The following is a 26,863-nucleotide window of genomic DNA, read 5'->3' on the forward strand; positions in this document are numbered from 1 at the left end:
GGAGGTTTTAATTTTCTGCCTCAATATGAAGAAATCTGCGGCTGAGGCTCATCGAATGCTCTCAAATACTTACGGTGAAGCCGCTATTAGTGAAAGAACGTGTCGTGAGTGGTTTTGAACGCTTCAAGAACGGTGATTCTCACGTCGAAGCGCGGCATAGCGGTGGAAGAGAGAAGGTTTTCGAAGATGCAGAATTGGAGGCATTACTTAATGAAGACTCGAGTCAAAGTCAAAAAGAATTGGCACGATCATTGGGAGTGGACAATACTTTGAATCATAAATGTATAACCAGTTTTTTACAATAAAGCCTCGAATTTGGGGGAAAAAACGGCGGAAGCAAAGTTGTACACCTAATAATTTTTAAATATTACATGCTATAAAAAAAAACGTTAAATTTATTACAATTTTTATATTTATTGTTCTTTATTTTTGCGTAATTTTTATAATTCTTACGTCCTTTTATGTTCTTTCGCCTATTATAAGAGAGCAGTGGATGTCACAACCGTAACGTCCAGATGCTTATATTTATTGTAGATACTTAACGCACTGTGACAGCACAGAAAATACACGGAAGCAATGACGGTACGACCGTGAAATCATACTTCCCAAATGAGCCTCTTATCACGAATCTCTCTATCGTCTTTATTCGTCGCGGAATACGATGGAAGCCAATGGCTGTCAGCAAATTCGTGCTGATTTGTCGGAGAAATTCTCTCCGTTCCGTATTTTCTGCGATTTAACATGTAAACCACTGCGCTTTGTTTACTTTCCAAGAAAGAACACGCCAGTCTCGTCTTCCATCGGTATAAGAATAAGGAAGGATGAGAATAAAAATAAGAAAGGATATTTCATTATTCGATGTTAACATCCAACTAACTGTAATACCTGCAGCTAAATAATTCTAATCGTATACGTTTTGATTATAATAATTGTAATCATTTTTTTTTTTTTTTTTATTAAATCCCCAAAAATTGTATTAGGTTTCCAATTTTTCCCATGTTCACTCAAGATAAGTGAAAGAATAAAAACAAAGAATTTATTCAATATCCGAACAAGAAAATTGTAATTAGCTGATTAGTTATCAAACGTATAATCAAAATAATTGTAAAGAATCAATCATTCAGTTAAAATCTGCGGAATCTATCGAGATTGAAATAAACGCGAGACTAACCACTCGCCTTGACATTGAGGTGAAAGATTTTAAATGATCCACCTTTCATTCGCTACACGTAATCGTTAACATCTATCGGAAAACGAAATGGAATAAGATACGCGGCTTGGATGACTAATTTTCGGTTTCAGTTTGTCAGAATTTGAAGCTGAACGAGGGGACGCGAAGCGCGTCGGTGGCCGTTGTAAAAGGGAGGGAGGGAGGGAGGGACGGTTGGTTTAAATTCTCTTCCGTCACCGCAAACATGCATATAACGCAGCCAGGCGGTGCGTGTAAACGTGTAAACGCCGGACGGTGCCAACCGCTAAATACAAAAATCTCCAACCACCTGTGAAGCCGCCCGGCGCCGCTGATGTAATGCGTGCTGCGTATGTGCGTACCTCCTATGTACGCGTACGCGTACGTAACGCGCGGGTGTAACGTTTCCAAGTTAATTACAGCATAATTGCGGTCGACATTTTGTTGCTTGTCGCAGTTGTCGACCGCGGGCCCGCCGCCGAAAGCGCATCGCTTTCAACCCTTTTCGCGCCGCGAAATTCTTGCGATATCGCGAGCGCGCGCGCGCGCCCTTTTCCTCGCCGGCCCGACATCCCCGTCACCGAAGCCGCACCGCGGACGGCGAATTATTTTGCTCGAATCCGCGTTTCGCCATTCGTCTCGGTCGACGAATTCGTGACGGGCTCGACTCGCAGTTGCGCAACCATTTAATCTATTCGCCGAGATATTTGAGATCGAACATTAATAAAATAGGCTGCAATGTGCGTCGGGGTAATCTTTTCGTTTTTTTTTTTTTTTTTTTTTTAGCTCGATCCAAATTCGTCAAAGAATTCATCGAATTAATTCCCATACATTTTATGTATCTTGGAATAATATAAAGAAATATCATAAAGCCTCTTGATCAATACTATGAGAGATATGTATTTGTCATCATGGTGCCCTTTTCCAAAGTTGTATCTCGTTTACCCTTAATGAGCTTATCTCGAAAAGATGCCATTTGTCTCCCGGGAGAGAAATAATAGTTTCTTGCTACCTTGAAACTCGATGGCACTCGTATCGTGTCGAGCGAGGTGCAACTTCCGTGAACCGTGAGACGAAAACACGATCGGGGAAAAGGAGAGCGATGCGGTAGCGTTGAAAGGGGGCGAGAAGGGTGGACGGGGTAAAGACAGAAGGGGGGGAGGGGGGACGGAAGCGCGCGCGGAGATGTGGACGAGGCACAAAAGCGCGAGATATTCAACCCTATCGGTGCGTATATAGCCACGGCGGGGGCGACGGCAGCTCCCCCAACCCCCATAAATTGATGCCGATGTATCTACGCGGCCCCGGCGCGTTATACGTCTGAATATTACGCACACTCGGCCCTCGCCCCCCCCCCCCTCACCCCACCCCCGCTCTACATCCGCTCGATCGGGGGCGGACGGCGGCTGCCGGGGTTGGGAAGGAAGGGGCCGTAGGGGGGGGGGGTGAAGGGGACGATGGCGTAGGGAGGAGGCGGCGTACCTACACGAGCCGCGCCACCACGCCTCGGTTATGCCGTATAGAACACAATTAAGTAAATGAGCACGGGTTGCGCTCGCTATAGATACCCTCTATTATGTGTATTGATCTCTAGCGCGGACTCCAGTTACACGTAATACGTGTTTTGTCGTTTGTGCGTTCGTACGTGGCGGCCGAGCGTATGCATGCGAGCGCGTGCAAGTGCACGGAATAGATATGGCGACGAGGGAGAGGGTCGGAGAGAGAGAGAGAGAGGGAAAGATGATGAAGGGACGGTGGATAGGGATAGCGAGAATGAGAAAGGAAGGAGGAGAGAGACAGAGAGAGAGAGGGATAGATGCCCGGGTACGAGAGCTTTGCCCCGGTGATATTCCCGAGTCGAATCCCTAGCTAATGAAAGGTCTACGAAGTAGGACGAGCGACGAAACGAAGGAGAAACGCGTGGACGGCTCCATCGGTTTAATGATTTAATCATCATTTAGTAGAAAAAAGTCGGACGCGAGCGGGTGAAATTTTTTAAAGCGCACTCGGGGAGTCGGCGATTCGATCGGGGATTCGACATCACGAGGCAACTGTCTGGTGGACATCACGGGCAAAGCCCGAACGAAGGGATTACGCATCTCGAAAATGTTCGCTTCGAAATTGAAAATGATCAAACGTGTCTTGCGGATATTTTCAAATCTCTGTACAAAAATATTGAAGATGTAGGGAATGTATAATTTCGCTCTCGATTACGCACATTTAAGTAAAGTTTGCGATATATCATCGATATAATCGCACTGCTACTGACGCTCTTTTTTTTTTTTTTTTTTTTTTTTGTATATGGATGGAAGATAAAAATTCTTTTCAAATAGAGTTCCATTCGGATGGTAATTGGCTCCACCGAATCATCTCATTTACAATTGTTAGTAATGCGTTATTCGAGCTAATTAGCTAATTGGGATACATTCTCGTTTGCTAGCGTTGATTTTTATGCGTCGCGTATCGCCGCGGTACGAGTGACACTTCCTTTATCGTCCAGGCCTGTCATTCGATGCTCCTGAGAAGATGTCTCTCTCGCGTACGTTAACCCTAGTCAAGTGCCCGCAGTCAAGTGCATTTAAAAACATACGCCGCCCCCCCTCTTATGAACGTAAAGTAAATACGACTCATTGTGTACGCGGTAAAAGTTATAACCGGTGCTGAAGAAAAGTCGTGCTAAAAAAAAAAAAAAAAAAAATATGTGAGCACACGCACGTATACACGCATAAACGTACGCCTGTCGCTCGTGTTACAATCAAAAACTCTCCGACACTTTTCGCGCGAGCGAAAATTCAAGGATTCACGCGAATTGGCAGTAGCTTCACGCTATACATTCCCGGGGGGGTTTAACAATGGGGGGGCATTATTTCCCGGCCGTGCGCGTTGCAATCTTCGCTGCAAGTTTCTCATGATATTTAATCAGGCGGACGCGCGATTTTTCTGCGTTCTGCCGCTCTCTTTCTCTCTCTCTCTCTCTCTCCCTCCCCCCTTCACTTTTCGTTTCCTTTTCTTCTTTTTTTTCTTCCTCCCCTTTTCGAGGGAAGAGCTTTTTCCTGAGCGGTCGCTCCGCAAAAATTTTCCCCCAAGCGCGAATAATAAATTCCGTTTTACGAGGCGCTCTTAATTCAAGTGGAAATCGTTGTAGTTACGTGTTATCGCCGTCTTTGTCCTTCTCCTCCTCCTCCTCCTCCTCCTCCTTCTGCGACCGCGCCGCGATTCATTCCCTCGTTCTTTCTTCAACTATTGCAAGTAGGTTGCTACGACTTATGTGTATTTACTGCGGCCCGCCAGCAGGAAACGGAAAGATAGTTATCTGATGGCGAGAGGGTCGGCGAGATAGAGAAAAAGAGAGAAAAAACAAATGGAGAACAACAGAAAGAGAGACAGAGAAGGGTGAGAGAGAGAGAGAGAGAAAGGGACGGCGTAGAGAGGTGGCCAGGTAGACGCCATAGTTATTTATTTTCCCGCGGCTGATTATAATATTACGCAAGCCGGCGGTATACGCTCGCGTAATGCGGATGCAAATGCGACAGAGACGAGTTATACCGAGTGTCGACTCGGCGAAATCTTGGGGCCCGGAGCCGTATTTTATTCATACGCCGCGCGCGATGCCCTGATTAGCTGTGTCTGCTCCGCGTTTACGGATATTTATACATCACGCGTACCTACGTGTGCATTATTGAATAGACGATACGTGTCATCGTCTAATATTTGCAAGAAAAAAAAAATATATATATATACTGGGTGGCCCATTTTAATCCATCCAGTCGAATATCTCAAAAACCAAGCCCGGAAGAGAAAACTGTTTCAAACAAAAGTTGTATGGCTCCAAGGGGGCCGTAAGATGGTGACGATGATTTGACCTTGGAAAATAATTTGAAGGTTATGTGAAGGTCAACTTTAAAATCTTAAATAGAAACCCCCATTTTTTATTTAGTATTCTTGTAACTGACATCGAGAGCTTTCCAAAACACTATAATAAACTATTTTTTTATTCAGTACTTTTTGAGTTATTTTATATTTTAATCTGACATCTTTTGATATAAAAAATTAAATATCTCATAAAATATTCAGTTTTCGATTATCTTACCGTAATACTTTTATATACAGAATAATGAGACAAATCAATTAGCGCAAAAAAAAACAAGTAATTGTTTAAAAAAATACATCGTAAATAATTTTTTTAAAAACTATTATTTTTTTATACTAATTGATATACTGTATTTGGAAAATTTCTGTTTTCCTATTAAAAAAATATCCGAGTCTTGTGTTCAATGTTTAAGGCATACATTCACGTATTTATTCCGTATTATTAGTGACAAAATTTATCTGTTAAAATTTATAGAAAGAAATGTTGATTTTATTCTAGAATAGGAGCAAGAGCGACTGTAGACCGTCAATAAAAATTTTTCAAGTTAATTTTATCATTAAAAATATGTTGATTTTACGTAAGCCTTATTTTAAAATTACTGTGAAGTTCGCGTTCATTTTGTGTTGAAACATTAACACAGGATTAATGTCACCGTCCAATATATCGATATTAAATTAAATTAATATAAAAAATTAATTTAATTAAATTAAATTAACATAAAAAATTCTATGAACACACGATATTTGTCAAATTTGATAATCGCCAAATTTTTCAACAGAGCATATCGTTGTATGTGCGCGCGCACGCGCACATTTCGGCTGTCATGTTTAGGGAAGATTAAAAAGATATTCTAGCCGCGAAATGCGCGCACATAAAAAGCGATCTTTAATCCGACGAACAAACGCATTATTCTTATGCTACGTTGCATTACTTACGATTGCATTCGGTCGTGCACCGCTTATTCCTGCCGCGTATATGCATTCCGAGCGCGGATGCGCGTACACGCAGAGGACACGCAACGTACGCACTGCCGTGCGCGCAAGATGCGTTTATGTAACGCGTGTACAGAGCAAAGACACGTAAACGCGCGGCGACACGGACGAGGGAGCCCTCCCTCCCTCCCCCCCCCCTCCCCCACCCGCTCTGTGTGTTTCGCATAACGACGTATTATTTATATAAGCGACGTTGTGTCTCGACAAATCGTTCTACTCTCGCAAATTACTCGGAATATAGACGGGCGTAAGTAATATAGCTATACAGAGGGCGCGGGAACGCAACTCGCGGCGAAATTTCGCATGCTATTTTCAGCAAATTCATGCAGATTTCAATGTAACTCCGGTATCCGCTAAATTAGAGAGACCCCGCAACGATAAATGGCGGACATATATTATTTGCGCGCGGATAGAGGGCTGAAAGAAATTGAACGAACATAAGAGAAATAGGAAATATTGGGAAACGTCAAGAATTTTAAATGATAATCCGAGAAGAGTATGTGTGAATTTGTACTTGCGTCGTGGGGAATTTAAATTAATGCCGCCGATTTAATTTCGCGCGAAAGATTCATGAATATCAAAGATTGTCTTTCCAAAAATTTCTCATCCTTCCATCTCTCGGTATACACAATCCGTCGTTCGCATTTTGGTAAAGTGTCTTGAGTGTCGGGAATAAAATTTATCCGAAACACGCGGGCTCGCCGCAGTATACATAACGAGGAAAGAAAGGATGTCAAAATATTTCGATTACATTGTTAAACTCTTTTAAAGCACACGGGTAAAAAAAAAACTCGGTAGGAGAGAGAGAGGATAGGTAGATAGATAGATAGACAGATAGAGTCGACGCGGCGGTTTATTATGTTCCGGTTGGGAAGCCACGAGAACAATATACTCGGGATATACACGTAAGTGGTGTAAAATGACGGGGCGAGAAGATTCGAAAATAACGGAGGAACGCAAATCTAGAGAGACACCGTATCCACAATTTGGCGACGATGCAATTAAGATGCGGAAAACAAATGGACGCAAGTAACGATCGCGTATAAAAAATAAAGCGGTGAATTGTATCATAGGAAGGAGGAGGACACGTGGGGAAAGAGAGAGAGAGAGAGAGAGAGAGAGAGAGAGAGAGAGAAAATGAGAGAAAGAGAAAAGTTTATTCAGCGAGAACGAGAGAGGAAAGAAAAAAGGGGTTGGGAGGAAGAAGGATGGAAAGCAGCGCGAAACGCGCGGACGACGAGCGCGTTTTGAGCGTCGTCGATCAATTAAATCCTTAATAAAAGTACTTCGTAACCAGATTTCGCTTACGAGATAATAATGCGCATTATACGACAGCTCTCTTATGCGTGAGACGACGACTCGCGCGCACGCACGCATTCACGCACGGACTTTATACACGGCATAAACGCACGGAACGCGCGCGCGCGCGCGCGGCGAACGCCTTCCATCGCGTTCTGTATAAATAGGGTGTCCCGGCCGGAAGCGCGCGCGGCGGCCTCGCGCCGGCGTAACGTTATTTTCTAATTTCCCATTCATGGGCTACCGTTTAGTTTCGATTTGCCGCTTCGTTACGACGCCCGGAGATTTACACGGTCAGATAGGATTGTTGCACGCCGTCACTTTCCCCTCCCCCCCCCCTGTCCCCTCTTCGCCATCTTTTTCCCCCTTCCTCCTCCCTTCCACCTCATCCTTCTTCCCGCCGCCTCGTTTTATATAACCATCTTTCGTCACCGCGAACGCGATCCCCCTCCAGATATCTCGCTCCGCGATAATCTTTTCTTTCTGCTTTTTTTTCTCCGCGTTTCTTTCCTTCCCTCCCTCCCACTCCCCTCCGATTCGTCCGCCGATCTTTCCTGGAAGATAATGCTCGGCCGCGCACTTTGCATTTCAAATGCGAGAGAGCCGGACGGACCGGTGGATCGATCGCGAATCGCTATGGTACCGACTAACAACGCTAAAAGGGAATAATTTTAACCGGCGATGCGACCGGCCGATTAGGTTGGTAGGTGCAACGCGTTGCAGCGCGGGTTACAGATTGCACTTTGCGTTGCAACGCGCGTCGTTTAATCCGAAGACGGAGGCCGTGATCTTACAGTTAATTAATTTGCTAACGAGACTGAGACATTTCTATCTTTTTTTTTTCTTTCTTTCTTTCTTTCTTTCGCGCTTTTTATCTCTCGAATATAGAAGATATATTTCTTCTTTCTCCGAGAAAATATAAATGATTTGTTGTGCTGAATTTATTATAATGGAACTCGCTTTTCTTGGATATTTAATCCTTAACATCGGCGGCACACTCTTTTCGGCTGAGAATTTTCTAGATCCAGCCCTGGTAATAATTTTAAGTGCGGAGCTCGCTCGCTAATTTAAAATAACGAGCCGCGGAAATCTGCGCGCCGTCGTCGTCGTCGTCGTCGTCGTCGTTCACGAGGACAAACCTCCGGCGTGTCCCTCGCGAAGTGGACCGGGGTCTCGGTCGCCATCTGTTCAAGGTAAACGATTTTTATTGGTGCTCGATAAGGGAAACGAGAGAGAAGTTTTATATGGCGACCACGAAACGGACGAAGGGAAGGAAAGATGGGGATTATACGGAATGCGCTTAAAGGGAGAAAAAAAATTTTTGTTATAAATGAATCGATCACACATTTGTAAAACTACGTGACTGACGCAAAGCTGATTTTGAGACAAAACAGAAAAGACTGTCGAGAGATACTCTTGTGTTACCCCCATGGAATTTTTACAAGGGGACCATGAATAGCTTCTTTATGTGAAATATGCTTTTTCTATTTTATATATATTAGGTGTACAAATAAGTTTCCGCCGTTTGACAAAAGTTGGCGCCACCAGTAAGTTATGGTTAAAATTGTCAGATGTAAAACGTCCTTATCGTAAGATTGGACATCAGTCAATAACATAACCTTAAAATATTAGTGATTTTTTATCAGTATAATATATTCTTTTGTGTGCGAAAATGTCGAGTTTTCAGCCGAATAAAAGCGTCATTTGCGAAAACTTTTGATTTACTTCTTCAATTTGAAGAAATCTGCAGCTGAGGCGTATCGATTGCTCGTAGAAGCATATGGTGAGGCTGCCTTAAGTGAGAGAAGTTGTCGTGGGTGGTTTCAAAAGTTTAAGAACGGTGAATTTCACATCGAAGACAAAGAACGTAGCGGAAGGCCGAAAGTGTACGAAGACGCGGAATTGGAAGCATTATTGGATCAAGATTCGTGCCAAACGCAAGAAGAACTTGCACTTATATTGGGAATGACTCAAAACATTAAGTTCCGTTTTTTCACAATAAATGCCCAATTTTTGATAAAAAACGGCGGAAACTTATTTGTACACCTAATATATATATATATATATATATATATATATATTATTTTATATAGTTTATTTCTTCTTATTATAAATTAATATTAAATTAATTTATTGCTTTACCTAATATTTAAATATATTATAATACGTAACAATACAATTGCGTACATAGGTTTGCGCGACGAATCATTTAAATCACTTCCTGTAATCTTTTATTAGAATTGGGCATGAGGAAGGTAAATGGTAGACGAATAGGGAATTATTCATCATTTTTTACAGTTAATTTCCAGATTTTTTTTTTTTTTTTTTTTTTTTTTTTTTAAATCCGCGATAAGGATTCAGTGTGCCATTAATTTTCGAGATACTCAACATTATTAGAAATCGAGAGACTTCGCTCCCTGAGAAATTTTCGCTGAGGAAAAATTCTTCGCGAGTAATATTATCGAGTCCCGTCACCCTTTTCGAGGCGCCGCACCCTCGGTATACATTTGTCGAGAACGGGAGGGCAGGCAAGGAAACGAAGACTAGAGAAAAGAGAAGAAGAAGGGGTTAAGGGGGTGGGAAGGGGGTTTTAGGGGTTGAGAGGGGAGCAAGGTAGGGAAAAATGGAGAAAAAGGTCGAGAGCGTGGTACGCCGTTGCCCAACGAGTAATAAGTTAGTAATAATATTTTCACAATATCTCTCCTGGATTGGATGTTATTTCATTATATTTTATTGCCTCTTACTATTACTCTTGCCGGTGCTGTACCCCTCCCCCCCTCTCTCTCCCTCACCCCTTCCCCCTACCACCCTCCCACCCGTCGCTCTTCCCATTCCCCTGTCCTCTCCTCTCTTCTCCTCTCCCCTCGCCCCCTCCCCCTTTGTCCCGCGCTCCGTTTTATTATCTCGAGCCTCTCTCCGTACTGTACTGAGGGAATTCACTCGCGGAACTCATTATTGAGGGGTTTATATATTCCGCTGTAACCGTTGCTCGCCACTCGCCCGTACCCCTTTTCCCCCTTTCCTCACCTCTCTTTCCTCCTTTTCGGCCAGACATGTCAAACACATTGCCTCGCGAAACGACCTGTCGACGAGGCGATTGCGCGACTCCGTCGTCCTTCAAATCTCTCTCTCTCTCTCTCTTACGTGCATAGATTTTAAAGAGAGTCACGTATATATAAATAATAAAAATAAATATAAATATATTATAATGTAAAGGGTATGATAAAATATATTAGACTCACGCGCACGACAATGAGAGATAGTATTATTATCAGTAATATCTCTCGTTCCATGCGTGGGAGCAAAAGACACGTGTCGCGATACGTCAGATTACCGTGCTTTGTACACGAGTGGAAAAAGTCAGTCGGCCAATAAATCATTCTCTTACATTTTTTCCTTGCCACTCGTGCGATCATCGCCATCGCGGTTACGTTATTTCTGCGGATTAACGCGTCCGAGGGTGCGTGAAGGGTCCCTTGTATTCGCAAATAGAGAAGCCTATTTTCGATCTTTATAATCTTATAGCTATTGTATAAACACATCCCACTGTATACGTTTAATTGAGAATTTTGCAAGAAAGCGAATGGAATTTTATATAAATGAATAAATTTTAATATAAATAAATATTTTATTAATATTTCACATAAATAAATATATCGAGGAGATTTGCGATTTACAGAATCATCATTTTTTTTTTTTTTTTAGTTATATAGTCAAAAAATAAGGCAAAGACCAGATAATATCCAGTTAAGATTTTTTATTCTAATATATAATAAATATTACCATATATTTTAATACTTGTATTGGAAAAGAAATTGATCTATCGATCTCGGATAATGAATTCTCCGTAGACATTAATATAAATTACAAACAATGCAACGATATTATACACAATTGACAATTTATATTTTAATCTTAGAAAACACGAGATTATATTAAAATTTTCGAGATTATTAATCAATCCATTGGACTTTCGGGCTAAATCTCTGGCTCCGGAGCCGTCGCTCACTTTTCTCAATCGTGTTCCTTTCTCTCTGTTTCGTGACAGGCCGCAGGGGGAACACGCGGGGTGGCGTCGTCAACGCGCAGACGGACCTCGGCGAGAGCAATGCACCCCGCATGGAAAAAGCGCAGCCTCCACTGCGAACGGTATCGACAGCGTACGAAGACACGTAACGTACAGGTGAGTTGTAACACTCGGGCATTACACACGGCCGGGCGCACGTTGCAATTTCATGCGGAAAGTTTCGCCTTGATTCCACCTACGTAACGAGCGACCGCGACGGTACCCCCGATACTCCCCCTCCCCCCTTCCCGCCCCCACCCCTCCCTCATCGTCGGCTTCGATTTTCTCCTCCGCTTAAGGAAGCTCCGTTTTGAAAGCGAGAAACGACTCGCGTTACACGGACGAACAATGCGCGGGCGGTGGGAGCGGTAAAGAAAGAGAGGAAAAAAAAAAAAGAAAAAAGAAAAGAGCGCGCTCGATATATTTATACGGGGTGTCGGAATATACTCTTTACCTGTCAGGCGATGATATTCGGAGTTTGGCGTTAGAGTTTCCGGTTTTTTTTTTTTTCCCACGAATTTTATTCGAATATTCCTTTTTCTCTGCTCATTTCGCTGCAAATTATACTCTTGTCAAAACTTGTGAGAAGTTGGGTTTAAAATTAATAAAAATATTATATAATTATTTTACCAGGTTTCGCTTTACCAAAGCTTCATTAGCGCAATGAATTCGTATAAATACATTCGCATAATTAATATTATCATCGCGGGGACAAATTGTAAACGTATATTGTTTAACCTTCCTCCTTTGTTTGAAGTCAAATAAAAAATTTGCGAAAGCTGTCATACTTTTATGAACGAAATATCAAGCGAGTCATCGTTCCTCGTTATTATCGCTCCCTCTTATCTTGATGATACGCGTTCCTCGTTATATTATATTTATACTCGTTGGCGCGCGCGGAGCTCGATTAACCAGAATCTAACTTCTCGAATGGAACCCTTCTCGAACACCCTATATAAATATCGGCGTGAGCGTTGCGGGTATTTGCGCGATATATTGCTCGTCGCGGCAGTCATGTTGCACAAACTCGGCGACAGAAATAGCGAGTGTTGTCATCGAGAAATTACGGCGGCCGATCATAAAAGTATTACATCAGCGGTCTGTAACGCCGCGCTCGCGCGCGCGCGCCGTTTATGCATCGCTCGCGTATATTATATGCGTTATTGCTGCAACGAGAGAGGAGGAGGAGGAGGCGCGTTGACACAATGTCGATTTGTCGCGACGACGATGCGATCAAACGCAAGCGCGTCGTTCACGCCAACGTAATCGTCCAAATAGTCATTCCGTCGCTCTTCGGTCTCGTCCCATCTCCCTTTTTCGCCCTCTTCTCGCGCTGCCTTTCGCATCGAATCTCCATCCATGAGAGAGAGAGATAGGATGCACCGCTGTGTCCCAATTGGTACGATTGCGCGTATCGTATCGAGGAAGAGCGAATGTCCATTCGAATTTGTCGGCGGTACGCGTGACAATATTTGTCGCCGTCTAAATCAGGAGTAACGCGAGCGCGAAAAAAGATTCGAGACTTTTTCCATAATATATACGATTTACGTAAGTCTCTACTAGGGTGACCGATCGTCCCGATGGAACCTTAAATGAGACGCTATATACCATATGTCCCGATTTTTCGCATAACATAAAATAAATAATATAAAACATAATAATAGATTGGTTTATTTAATTCTATTTTAAGAATTTTATTTCAATTTGGTTTTAAAAACTAATGTTTATTTATATTAAAAATATAATAGAAGGCTATGTGTTTTGTTGATTGTTTAACATTAAGTATGAACAGTAAATACAAACGAAAGATAAGAGTCAAGATAGGAGTCAACCATCAAATTAATCGATCTGAAATTAACTAAACGAATCTTCATAGTCGAAGGCTAGTTCTTAGCTGGTTTTATTAGGTGTACAACTTTGCTTCCGCCGTTTTCCTATAGATGGCTTTAGCGGTAAGTAGTGGTCGAAATAAATAGATCGTAGACGTCATGCGATAAACTTGGGCATCTGTCAACATAACCCCATAGAAACATTAGTCGATTTGTGTCCGCGTCATAAAGTTATTCTCGATTGAAAATGTCAGTTTACGAGCCAAATTCTCGTCATTTGCGGGAGGTTTTAATTTTCTGCTTCAATATGAAGAAATCCGCGGCTGAGGCTCATCGAATGCTCTCAAATACTTACGGCGAAGCCGCTATTAGTGAAAGAACGTGTCGTGAGTGGTTTGAACGCTTCAAGAACGGTGATTCTCACGTCGAAGACCGGCATAGCGGTGGAAGAGAGAAGATTTTCGAAGATGCAGAATTGGAGGCATTACTTAATGAAGACTCGAGTCAAAGTCAAAAAGAATTGGCACGATCATTGGGAGTGACTCGACAAGCAATTTCAAAATGTATAACCAGTTTTTTACAATAAAGCCTCGAATTTCGGAAAAAAAACGGCGGAAGCAAAGTTGTACACCTAATATATAAAAAAAAAACTCGATAAAATTGCAATATTATAATCGTATTATGTTTTATAATCAAAATTATACCAATAAAAAAATGCCGATCTTTTTTATCCCGATTTTTTAAGATCGATATCCCGAAATTGGTTAATCAAGAATTGGTCACCCTAGTCCCTCTACCAGATCGTAAGTTTAATAGAGAATATCTCCTTATCTATATATTATTATTATTATTATTATTATTATTATTATTATTATTATTATACGATCCTTCATTTCTTCCTTAAACGCTTTTAAATGCGGGAGATTTTAGATGAATCATGGAATTAATCTCGTTAATACGTCACGCTGGAAACACGTGACACTTGTCAATTTAGCATTATCTATCGCGGCCTCTTCGTCCTGTATATAATTGATACGATATCTAGACAATTTTAGGAGACGAATTCATCGTCCCTTCTCATGATTTATAATCATTCGGACATGTTATAATCAACGATACGGAGGCCAAATATCCACCGTTTATATCGTCGTCTATTTCTCGAGAGTATAAGTACAAGTCTTCGGGTAGGAAGAGGAAATAACGGGTTCGCGAATGTCGGGACGCCGTGTATTAATATTATAAGCTTGGCGTGACTAATACAACAATTTATCCAGCCACGGGTATTTAAATAGTTATGACCTAGGTCGTCGGCAACGAGGCGACGAGCGGCGATTTCGTCACGCGCTAACTCGCGCGAATTGAATTCGCCTCGGCGCTTTCGTGAATTAACTCCCTCGCCCACGCGCCGCCACTCACCGATCACCGTCCATCTCCAATTCTCTCTCTCTCTCTCTCTTTCTCTCTGACTCTTTTTCCTTCGGTTCCCTTCCGCTTGTTCGTCAAAACCGATATAGTAATCCGGCTGCATTGCCGATGCAATAATTATGATAATACGACGACAGGGCGAATAAGATCGGAGGGTAAATGACGTTAAAATTATTGAGATGTATAAATATTAGTTAAATTTAATTTGAGTTTAATCGCGTTTGGCCGCATGAGCGGAATTAGAATGGGGAACGTGGAATTAGCTAAATCTCAGTTAACTAAAGCGATATCTATGGAAATTGCTCTATGTATAATTCGCGTGTTCGGATTGAGTGGTAAATCAAGATTTATTATCATTCTACGTATGACGCGCAAGAATTTCGCGAGTCTCCCGTATGTTTTGATCGTAGAAAGCGAAGGAAAGGAATTTTAAATGGCGATCGAAAATTCGATTCATTAATTTTTCGTTATCTTTCGGCGTCCTATTGAAGGCAAAGAGGGGCCCGCAGCGAACGATCCAACACCGCGGCCCTTCTGTTTTGCGTTCTGCGGAGAATGCCCGCGGCTTTTCACCCACGGACGTTCCGGTACTCCAGCCCTCTTTTTTAATTGTTATATTTATAAGGGGTGGTCCCCCCCGGCGCACATATGGCGGTTCCTCGGCCGGAGAACCCGCTTGTTTTTGGGCATACAGATACGTGCCCTTCTTTTCACCCTTCTCCTCCTTCTCTCCCTCTTGCGAATCGATACTCGTCGTCAAACTCGGACTCCTCGCGCAATGGAAATGAGCCTTGAGAAAGGGTGAAAGCAATTTTTTTAATATTTCGATCTCTCTGTATTTCTTTTTTGTTTTTTTTTTTTTATGAAAAATATTATTAATTAGAAGAAGCGAGAAAGGCCTCGAGATATGTCTAGATAAAATGAGTCTTGAGGAAGAGTGACAGCAATGTTTAAAATATTTCAGTTTCTCTCTCTCTCTCTCTCTTTTTTTTATTAATTAATTTCTATACTTAATAATATTAAAAATATCTAATAATCTCTTTACTTTCGTTTTTTTTATGAGAAAAATATTTTTAATAAGAAAAAGCTATATCCAGATGGAGGTTTTGAAAAATGCAATTATCTAATAAACAAAGTTAAATAATATAAAGGTGGCGTGATTCTTATGTCAACGTCTTCTACTTGAAAGCACCATTCGCGACGCGTGTTAAAAGATACTCGATGAAAAGGTTCGAAATTTATATCTCCGGCATTATACGTCGCGTTTTGACAAAGTCGGGATACTCTCGCAGTCGGAATAATTGTCCCATGCCTTGTTAGATGTCCGCGGCACAGCAGGTCCCGTAATACGTCCGCGCTGTCCGGTCAACGTATCCGGTCAAGCGGTAGCAGGAGATCACGCTGCGGCGTTGGTCGAATGCTGGGAAGATCGCGCGGACAGACGAAGTGAGCGAGCGAGGGAGAGGAGACAACGGACAGGCGAGGCGAGGTTGAGAGGGGGGATGGTGCGGGAGTGACGGGGTGGGGTGGGATGGGGGGGGGGAGATAGGACGGAGCGGGAAGGAATGGGCGGATGGGGCGAATATTGGACAACTAATTACCTAATCACTCATTATCCATCGCGGACTCCGGGCGCCGGTAGTTCGGCGCGCCAGGTACGTAGATAGAGGTGGAACGGGCTTGCCCGGAGGGCCATTGTGATACACGAAGCAGAATCATGCACGATCGTATATTATCGACGAGAGAGGACGGGGGGGGGGGAGGGGAGAGGATAGGAGGACGGCAGCGGCCATCCCTAAAACCCACTCTCCCCCTCCTCCACCCTTCTACACCCTCCTTTCGCCCCGCGGTCTCTCTCTCTCTCTCTCTCTCTCTCTCTCTCGCGCGCGCTCTCGTTTAACGTTAGCACGGAATCGGAGCCAATGACGGGGTGCGGAATCGCGGATGCGGAAACGACGCTTCCTTTCTCGCACCTCGACGAATGTCTCCCCCCCCTCTCCTCCTCCTCCCGCGTCCCTTTCCCCCGACCCGATATTACCGAGCCGACCCCGGGCACAATATGCTCGCTTCCGTCCGCGTGGATTCTGTCACCTCTCTTGCTGCCTCGTCCTTTCCCCATCTTCTTCGATTACTGCTATTCTCCGGCCATCGGTGACGTCGGGAATAGATAATGGTTATCACTAATGCATCCGGGCAGCTTCTAATACGATTCCGGGGACATTGGTCTGCCCGCACTCTCGGCGATGCTTCGAAGGAACATGTGTCGAGAAAGAAGGATAGACGACACGTGGTTGGTATCGTGAGACTTTCGATTACGAACGATTTAAAATCTACGGACTTTCTCGCGAATCGAGAGTCAAAGGGCGACAAATGGGAACGAGATCTTATTCTTTGCTATAAATGGACTTTGACGTAATAAGATTTTAATTTGACGATTAATCGCAGAAATTATAAAAAAAATTAGAAAGTGCGGAGAAGGATGGGGTAAAATTGAAATTTTCATTGAGGAAACATTTTAAGAACTCTTTTGATCGTTGCGAAGGAAAGAGAAATGAATGCGACGCACGTACATAGAAATTTATCAATATGGCTCGTATTTCTGACGACGCCGTTCCGTCTATTTCCACGGCTGTCAGATTGGCAAAGTAATAGATCTCTTCGTTAAAAATTCAATCCGTCCTCGTCTCTGATGTCCGTTTCGAAAATAGCCAACTCGTTTTGAACCCGTGTCTTTTTTCCCCCGTCCTTTTTAATTCGATATGGCATTACGATTCGCCGATGTGCGGTGATTTCCGTATAAAGTCGCCTTAAAACGTTCATATAATCATTTAGATCGCCAAGCTATACCTGGCAAAACGAGGTAGATATTAGCCGCCCGCTGAACACATTTCTTGCACATGTGAAACCAAAATATAAATCCTACTTGCAATATTATTCCATTTTCAGAGAAGGCGATGATAAAAAATAAAAATATTCTCTCCCAGAGATATATATATATATCGTGGCTAACTTGGCAACTAAACTATCCTTTAATCAAAGTTTTATTGTGAATAATACGATTGTTTTCGAACATATTTTCGAATAACAATTTCCAAACACACTTTCATAAATATATTTTCCTTGTCATGAAATTTTTATATTCATTAATCCATTGTACATCAATTTGGAGAGATTACTTTACTTGGATAAAATTTTAATGCCAAATTTAATTATAGAATATATCTATTAAAATAATCTATTAATAAAATATAAAAAAAGTATCGTTTAATGAGAATTCTATTTTTAAAAAATATTGTACATCGTAAAGTAATCCATGAATTTATTATGTAAAATGTAAAACGTATAATAATTTCCAAACACTCTTTCATAAATATTTTTTCCTTGTCGTGAAATTTTTATATTCATTAATCCATTGTACATCAATTTGGAGAGATTACTTTACTTGGATAAAATTTTAATGCCAAATTTAATTATAGAATATATCTATTAAAATAATCTATTAATAAAATATAAAAAAAGTATCGTTTAATGAGAATTCTATTTTTTAAAAATATTGTACATCGTAAAATAATCCATGAATTTATTATGTAAAATGTAAAACGTATAATAATTTCCAAACACACTTTCATTAATTTTTTTTTCCTTGTCATGAAATTTTTATATTCATTAATCCATTGTACATCAATTTGGAGAGATTACTTTACTTGGATAAAACTTTAATGCCAAATTTAATTATAGAATATATCTATTAAAATAATCTATTAATAAAATATAAAAAAAGTATCGTTTAATGAGAATTCTATTTTTAAAAAATATTATACATCGTAAAATAATCCATGAATTTATTATGTAAAATGTAAAACGTATAATAATTTCCAAACACACTTTCATAAATATTTTTTCCTTGTCATGAAATTTTTATATTCATTAATCCATTGTACATCAATTTGGAGAGATTACTTTACTTGGATAAAACTTTAATGCCAAATTTAATTATAGAATATATCTATTAAAATAATCTATTAATAAAATATAAAAAAAGTATCGTTTAATGAGAATTCTATTTTTAAAAAATATTATACATCGTAAAATAATCCACGAATTTATTATGTAAAATGTAAAACGTATAATAATTTCCAAACACACTTTCATAAATATTTTTTCCTTGTCATGAAATTTTTATATTCATTAATCCATTGTACATCAATTTGGAGAGATTACTTTACTTGGATAAAACTTTAATGCCAAATTTAATTATAGAATATATCTATTAAAATAATCTATTAATAAAATATAAAAAAAGTATCGTTTAATGAGAATTCTATTTTTTAAAAATATTATACATCGTAAAATAATCCACGAATTTATTATGTAAAATGTAAAACGTATAATAATTTCCAAACACTCTTTCATAAATATTTTTTCCTTGTCGTGAAATTTTTATATTCATTAATCCATTGTACATCAATTTGGAGAGATTACTTTACTTGGATAAAATTTTAATGCCAAATTTAATTATAGAATATATCTATTAAAATAATCTATTAATAAAATATAAAAAAAGTATCGTTTAATGAGAATTCTATTTTTTAAAAATATTATACATCGTAAAATAATCCACGAATTTATTATGTAAAATGTAAAACGTATAATAATTTCCAAACACACTTTCATAAATATTTTTTCCTTGTCGTGAAATTCTTATATTCTTTAATTCATTGCGAATCAATTTAAAAATTACTTTACTTGGATAAAATTTCAATGCCAAGCTCAATTAGAAAAAGAGATATCTATTAAAATAGTTAATGAAATATAAAAAAAAAGGGAATCGTTTAACGTGAATTCTGTTATTTAAAAATACTTATTTTCATAAATTAATTAATTTATTACGTGAAAAATATGATTAACACTTTTCCACTCCTCTTATCACTTATTAATGTTTCGTCATCCGGAAAAGATTATAAAAAGGATGAAAAAAAAATAAATACATTGTAGAGGATAAAATCTAGTTCGCTTTCAGCATATGAAACATTCTCGAGATTAGGATGCGGTAAGACAGCCCACCGGATAATCATGGTCGAGGCTGGATGTCGCGCCCGATGCGCCGTGGTGTAGTGGTCGTCGTCGGGTTAGTCCCCGACGACCGCGCGATGCGCGTTATATGGAGGTTTAGGCCAGCGGACCGAGCTAACTGTAATCAGAGTTGCGGCGTTGTACAAGCGCGTTTCAGTCGCGTCGGACAGGACGGGGGAGGAATCCTTGGCGCTGCTGGATCGACCTGGAACGTCTCCACCTACTCTACTACCTACCTATCTACCTAGCCACCTACCTACCTACCTACCTACCTACCGGCCAACGTTCGGGAGATCGTTGCGTGTCCCCGGATGCACGTGCTCGGGGTCACGGCTGTTCCCGGCCGATACTCGTCCTGGATGGTCCTTAATCCTCTTAAGTGCCGTGTGGCGCGACTAAATATCAATCACAGTTTATATCAACCCCGGTCGGTGTCCTGGTTCCCTCCGGGAACCCGGAGGGGATTTCGAACGTCCTCCGGCGACGCGAGGGGAGACAGCGACGTGGACTGGACGATCGATCGCGCGAGAACTTGATCGGTATCCCTTCGGGCAGTCGAGTACGTAACGTGACACGTGTGACGATGTGTTTTTTGTTTTGAAGCTTGAAAAAAAAAAACAAACGATAAAATTTCATTATCAAAGTTTATTGAAGATTGAAAAGTACGAACAAAATAACCATTTTATGTATAAGGAAAAGTTCTATTAAAAAGGTATTTCGAAGTTATGCAAAAACTTGTCGTAAAAACTGCGCATGGAAAATATAAGATACAATATTTATACAATTTCACTGTTTCTCGCTGTTTATTCGTCGGGCTTTATATATATTTTATATAGTTTTATAATGCTTCTTCCTTTGCAGAATGGAAAAGATTCTCAAACTTTCAGGCCCGCCTGCTTCTTACATAGCTTCCATCATTTATGAACTCTTTGTTAAAGTAAACTCCGACGTCTTTGATGGCCATATTCCGCGATAATATATTCCATTATGACGCTCATTCGTTAAAGATGATTCATGACTTGCACGCGCGATCGATCGCGCGTTGTTTGCCGAGAGAAAAAGGAAACACAAAGTAACGGCCTGCTGTATTTATAGGACGATGCGATCAGTCGCTCTATCGCGCGCGCATAGATCCATTTAAATACATTTAGGAGATTGCAAAAATGGGCTATTGCAACATCGATGAGCGGTAACTACTTATATTTATAGAGCATCAGAAGGGGGGGGAGGCATCGTTCTCGCGTGGATACATTCGGGGTTCATTTAGAAGATTGCAGAAATGAAGTTTCGCGCGCGGGCGCGCGCGCGCGAAAGTCGTCCGATGTGTAATTACGCGTTCAATTACGCGCGCTCGACGATAAATACAGGCAACGCAGCTATACACAAAAGTGTTTGCGAACTTAAGCCCGATTAATCGACGGGCTGCTGAGGGGGCAGGCAATAACACGCCAAGTCACATTTCACCAAGCTCGCAAGACCTCGCCGCTAAGAAACTAAGAAGGACCGTGAGTCCTCTTCTAATATATTCAATTAAGGATGTTCTAGCTATACAATAGTAGCAAAAACTTGTGAAAATTAAAAAAAAAGAAAAAAAATATTTCTTAGACGGTTCGAAAAGTCAAATAAATAAATCGCAAAAGAAATTAAGGTATCATAAAATAATATGGTTTTTAACGTTTTCGTAAAAGAGAATAGTAGTAATTAATATTTAATTTATGATAAAAACTTTTGATCGTGAATAAGACCCTGAAATCAACTGTAAGAAACAGAAAAGAAACAAGTAATTTGCGAGAAAGAGAGAGAGAGAGAGAGGGAGAGAGATTTTTCTATAATTTTTAATAAATAACTTTTAAACGAGTAAATGGAGATCCGGAATCAAATTTTGCACAAATATTTATTAGAGTTCTTTTAATATCCCAGATAGCAAGAGATGTCGTCATTATAACGTCATTTTAAGATCATTTCTCATCATATGACGTCAGTCGACTAAATAATGACAGACGATGTTTTGACGACATATTATCGTCATAGAAATAACGTCATTTGATCGTCTTTTTAAGGTTATTTACTGATCCAATTAACTAAAGTCGTAAATATTGTACGTCAGTATTAAAATTAATGTATTTATATAAGGAAAATAATAAATATATTTTATATGATACTTATAAAGTTTACATGACTTTCTGTTCAAAATCATTGAAAATATTATTATATTACAAACTTATGAAATATTGTTTAATATTAATAATTGAATTTGATGTGCATGTTTATTTATGTCCAAAATTATTATTTATTTAATATTTCAGGAAAAATGTTACTGCGCGCAACATTTCAAAACTTTACAAAAAGATAGTTCATACTTCAATCGCTAGTTCGTTTATTTACCGCTATGCGACGCGCGATGCGCCCCATCTCGTATTTGAGTGTTAATCATGAGACTTATATAAATAAAGCTTGGAGCAAGGAGCAACTGGCAGGAGATTAAAAATGTAATTATTTCTATCAATTTAATTTCTGATACAACTCCAATATAGGGAATTGAGATATCAGACCGATAGTTTAAAAATTGGATAGATAAATATCCGAAAAAGTTATAAAATCATCCGTTTATATATATATATATATATGTGTGTGTGTGTGTGTGTGTGTGTGTGTGTGTGTATTTATATAAATCATATTTATTACATTTGTAATTCCATTAATATATTTTATAATAATTCTATGCTTATTATTCTATTTAATAAAGAGTTAAAAATCCGATGGATTTGTACTATTGAAAGAACGGTAAATTTTGAGAAGTCAAAGTTTCAAAAATTTTATACATCATCTTATATTAGAGAAATGTCGTCACATATTTTATCGTCATAGATAAACTTAAATAATTTCCAAACCGTTAAGAGAATTGTGCTCAGGTTTTGCATAGATACTCAGAAGAAATAGTTGAACGGTCCACGAAATTTTCATGCTTTTGTCAATATTTTGACATATGACGCATACATCTTTAAATTAATCCGCCGTGTCAAATTCTTAATCTTACCATCCGCAAAAATAAACATCAACGTCCCACGCTCATCTCGCCGTCTCCCTCACTCATATAGCCTATATATCACGATTATCGATCTTCCCGGATCGATTGCGGCGAAGGAGAATCTTTTCTCGCGGCGACAGGTGCCTCTCCCGTGGGAGCTCCCGCTTCTCCCCTAACGCCATTAGAGCGGGAGTTTCGCGAAAATAGCGGCGCGGTGCGAATAACGCAACCCGGCGCTATTCGCGAATACTGGCCCGGAATAATTCCGGGGTCGCGCGAGGACTCTTTCGTCGAGCGTGGAATATTTAATGGGCGATGACGAGCGCCGTAAATAATTGATCGCATTAAGATTGCATCGGGTCTATAGTTGAGAGCCGCGGCACGTGACGCATCGCGTTCGCGTTCCTATCTGTGTGTTACGTGCGTGAGCGATTGCATGCGCGCGTTACGCGCGCAAATCGTACCTATCCGTTTATGTATGTACGTATGTATATGAGCGCGTGTGCGATTATCAAAGAAAAAGGTAGATAAGGCGAATCGGGGAATAAAGCGTTGCTGGTTACGATCGGAAATAAGCGCTTGCGATCGAGCTTTCGAGCTTTCTGGAGGCGGGCGGCGCGTTTTGCCCCCACCCCTCCCCTTCCTTCCCTCTCCCACCCCTCACCCCTCTTGCCCCGCCGAGACGCGGGGATGACAGCCGCTGAATAATACAGGGGACTCGCGTCGAGGTTAGATATTCTTACGATCACCGTGAACCCTTCCCTTCCGCCGATACACGGCTAAATCGTCAATTATTCAGGGCACGGCTTGAACATTTTTCCCCTTTCCGATCGCATACAAGTATATAAAGTACGTCCCGGCTGGACATTGTTAACGGCATAGGCTGCATAACTGCTTTCGTTTTCGAGTTTCCTAGGAAGATACTTCTCTCCTCACTCGAAAGGATTTTCAGTATAATAATGCCGAGCCGCTTGTCTGTGTATGAAGCGATTTTCACAGCTGCGAGCAACTGGAATATCGCGAATAAATCCTCGATGAGATTTAGCGTCTCTCTCCGCGGCTTTCGAATCTATTTCTTGACATATTATCTTATAAACTTTCAATTTTTAATGATTTTAAGTGTGTAAGGATATTATGTATCCAGACGCGATATTCGAATCAGCAGATTAATACGAGTTAAAAATCTATCATATAATTGTTTATTATTTATAGAATATTATCTTTAAGCTTCTTTTCAAATCAATCTACATTATTCTGAGAGAATCTACAGTTCTGTAAATTATCTCTTCAAAGATTCTACAATCTCTTTTTACAACTTACATACCGTTCGTGTATTATTTTATATTAATTTAATTAATATAAAATAATTATGTAATTTTATTTATTTGTTTATTATTTATAGAATTTATTTTTTTAAATTTCTTTTTAAACCAATCTACATTATTCTTATGAATCTAAACAGTTCTGAAAATTATTTCTTCAGAGATTTTATAATCTCTTTTTTTACAACTTATATACCTTTTTCGATGGCTATTTTATATTTTTTTCCAGACGCGTGGTTACTGTATTTAAAATATCTTATACTGAAATTATATTGTAACCAGAAATCTCGTTGCATGTCGGCCGAAAAAAATACCTACTTATATTAATAAAAAAAAAAAACAAAAAAAAACGAAAAATATATAGCAAGGTAATCGATATCTGCTCGAAATTCACCGTAATAATAAACAATTCTAAAAATCTTTCGTATTTCTGTAGTATTTTCGTTATAAACTTGTTAATCTCGAGCAACACACTTGGTATGTTCAGAGTCTTTTACCATAGTTGGAGCAATCGAATTGGTTTCAGTTGCTTTAGCCTCGATTTCGCTTCGTGACATCAAACTGTCTCTACCCCGTATCTTTGCGTTCCTCCCCTTCATGCTGCTTCCCTCCGGTCCTCTTTCCGCCATGTCTCCATCTCGTCCGCTCTCCCGGGAGCAGGTTAACGAGATCGGGGGACATTTTAAAAGGACAGAGTACCGCTATCTGGAAAGGTGCCCCCTTTAATTATTCAGGCGCAATTAACACGTCAATAGGTCCGTTGCACCTGGCTGCCGTCTTCCGCCAAATATGTACGTACATTCGCGAGATGGCGTGGCCTTCCGCTCTCTCACAAGCGTCTCTCTGTATTCATTTATAAGCTGTTTTTTTTTTCATTTTCTTTTAACATCTCTCTCTCTCTCTTTCTCGCGGATACGGAAAACGATCGTTCTCCCTTTCTCTTTCTCTTTCTCTCTCTCTCTCCCCTTTTTTCTCTCTTTCTTCACTTCGTTTTGCTTTACTTTGTTCATCTCATTTTTATTTTATTTCACTCTCTTACTTCAAGCGTCTAGTATGAAATCTTTAGCCGTGTTGCCTATGGATTATGTTATTTTATGCTGGGTCAATGCTTTCTTTTTCAAATGGTATGTTTGTGCTCTGTTGAAGACGGTTGAAGATTTTAAGCAGTCCTCTGCGAATAGTATATAAATATATACTTTATTTCTTGTTCTTTCTCTCGCCCTGATTTTCTTATTAATGTCGGCGTTAATTCGTCTATTCGTATCTTCCTATTCAAAAAATTCATACAAATTATTTTTTTATGTTATACATAATTTAACCTTTGCAATATTAATATATTGCTTATTCATATCTTTGCTTTTTTTATTTTTTTCCTTATTTACTATTCATGAATATCCAATTTTTGAGTACAAAAAATCGGTTTTATCCTCTTGTAACTTTTTTTCTAAGAAAAGTCAGAGCCTAGTCATCAGCGGTCACAACGCTTTCCGTAGCAATGTCATTTTAACATAAGCGGCTCGAATATTGATGGTTAATTATTTTCGTACAGTCGTATATGTCGATAGGCGTTCCGCGACTCATTTGGCGATTATACACTCCGAATTATCGCTACCGAGTTAATTATAATCCGCGGATCTGCGCTCGCACTCGGATTAAACGCATTTCGTGGCAAACATAAATCGCTTACATCATTAACAATCCGGAGTGTCGTTTTATGCGCTCTACTTATAGAATTCTCCTTACTAAGTTCACGGCGACGTTTTACGCGGCAGCGCATAGACACATTTAAGTATTAAGCTTCTCAAGTATTGATGACCGATTGTTTCTTTGCCGCTTCTCGCTAGACGCCCTAACCTAGCTTTTCGCTCAATGCGTCGCCAACTCGAAACTTATTCGGGGATCCGAACTGAATTACTCCGCAGCTAAAGAAAATCACAATTAAATTCCTAGTACTTTGAGAGACAGTGGGGATATTCAGGAAAATGCTGTTGCAGCAGCAGCAATCGGATACATGATGCAACAACGGCGTAAGAAGATCTTTCCTGCAAACACGAGGACAGTGGACGCTTATACCATGTGCCATAAAACGGTGCATCGAATTTTCATTTTCGTTCCTCTCGTTCTTTAGATATTTATGGAGATTTGTTCCCGTAGAATCGTCCGTGAATAATTTCTTTCACTGATGCTTTCTACCTAAATGGCGAAAGGGCGAGACCGAGCCTCGGCAAAGCTGGCGTTTGATGCCGGTTGAGAAGATTCTACTTTATTGCGACGGTCACGCGTTCGCATAAATAATGTAGGAAAGGGGTTGCGGAATAAACTCGTATGAACGCGCGGAGTTTTCATCGCGCTTCGATCGTTCACAACGAGTTCGAGTCCGATAACAGTTTCTTCTTTTTTCACTCCGGGAGCGGGGAACGACGAAAGGGTCTCGCCGTCTCGCGAAAAGTGGCGTCGCGGATAGCTTTAACAACGTATGGGCTCGTATTGGAATAATCCAATAGGCATAATGGCGATGTCTTGCCGAAGATAGGTACAATTTGATATAAATAAAATTTGCTTGTGCCTTTCGATCGATGTATCCCGAGTGATAAGATCATAGATGAAATTTGACAAAAGTCAATCTTTGAATCTTGATTGCTTGAGTTTCAAATCTCATTTCGCAAAAACTGATGTTTCTTGTACATTGAAATGTGATTTTGTACGTGATATCGTCTTTTTAATTATCGAAACGCTTGAAGCTCTCGCGATTGGATTTTTCAGACTTTT

The 26,863-nt window shown here is 40.1% G+C and overlaps 1 protein-coding gene across 2 annotated transcripts in view; it reads left to right on the forward strand.

Annotated features, from left to right (window-relative positions):
- Positions 1–26,863, forward strand: part of LOC138939514 (protein bric-a-brac 1) — a 378,309-nt gene that overhangs the window by 39,351 nt on the left and 312,095 nt on the right. For both annotated transcript variants that reach the window (XM_070307352.1, XM_070307353.1), the window contains one exon: positions 11,400–11,534. The gene's annotated coding sequence lies outside the window, so the exon portion shown is untranslated. The remainder of the gene's footprint in view (positions 1–11,399; positions 11,535–26,863) is intronic.

The sequence above is a fragment of the Polyergus mexicanus genome, unplaced genomic scaffold, assembly GCF_030449975.1.
Source record: "Polyergus mexicanus isolate NDT 795.1 unplaced genomic scaffold, iyPolMexi1.0 SCAF_14, whole genome shotgun sequence".
NCBI classification, from domain to species: Eukaryota; Metazoa; Arthropoda; class Insecta; order Hymenoptera; family Formicidae; genus Polyergus; species Polyergus mexicanus.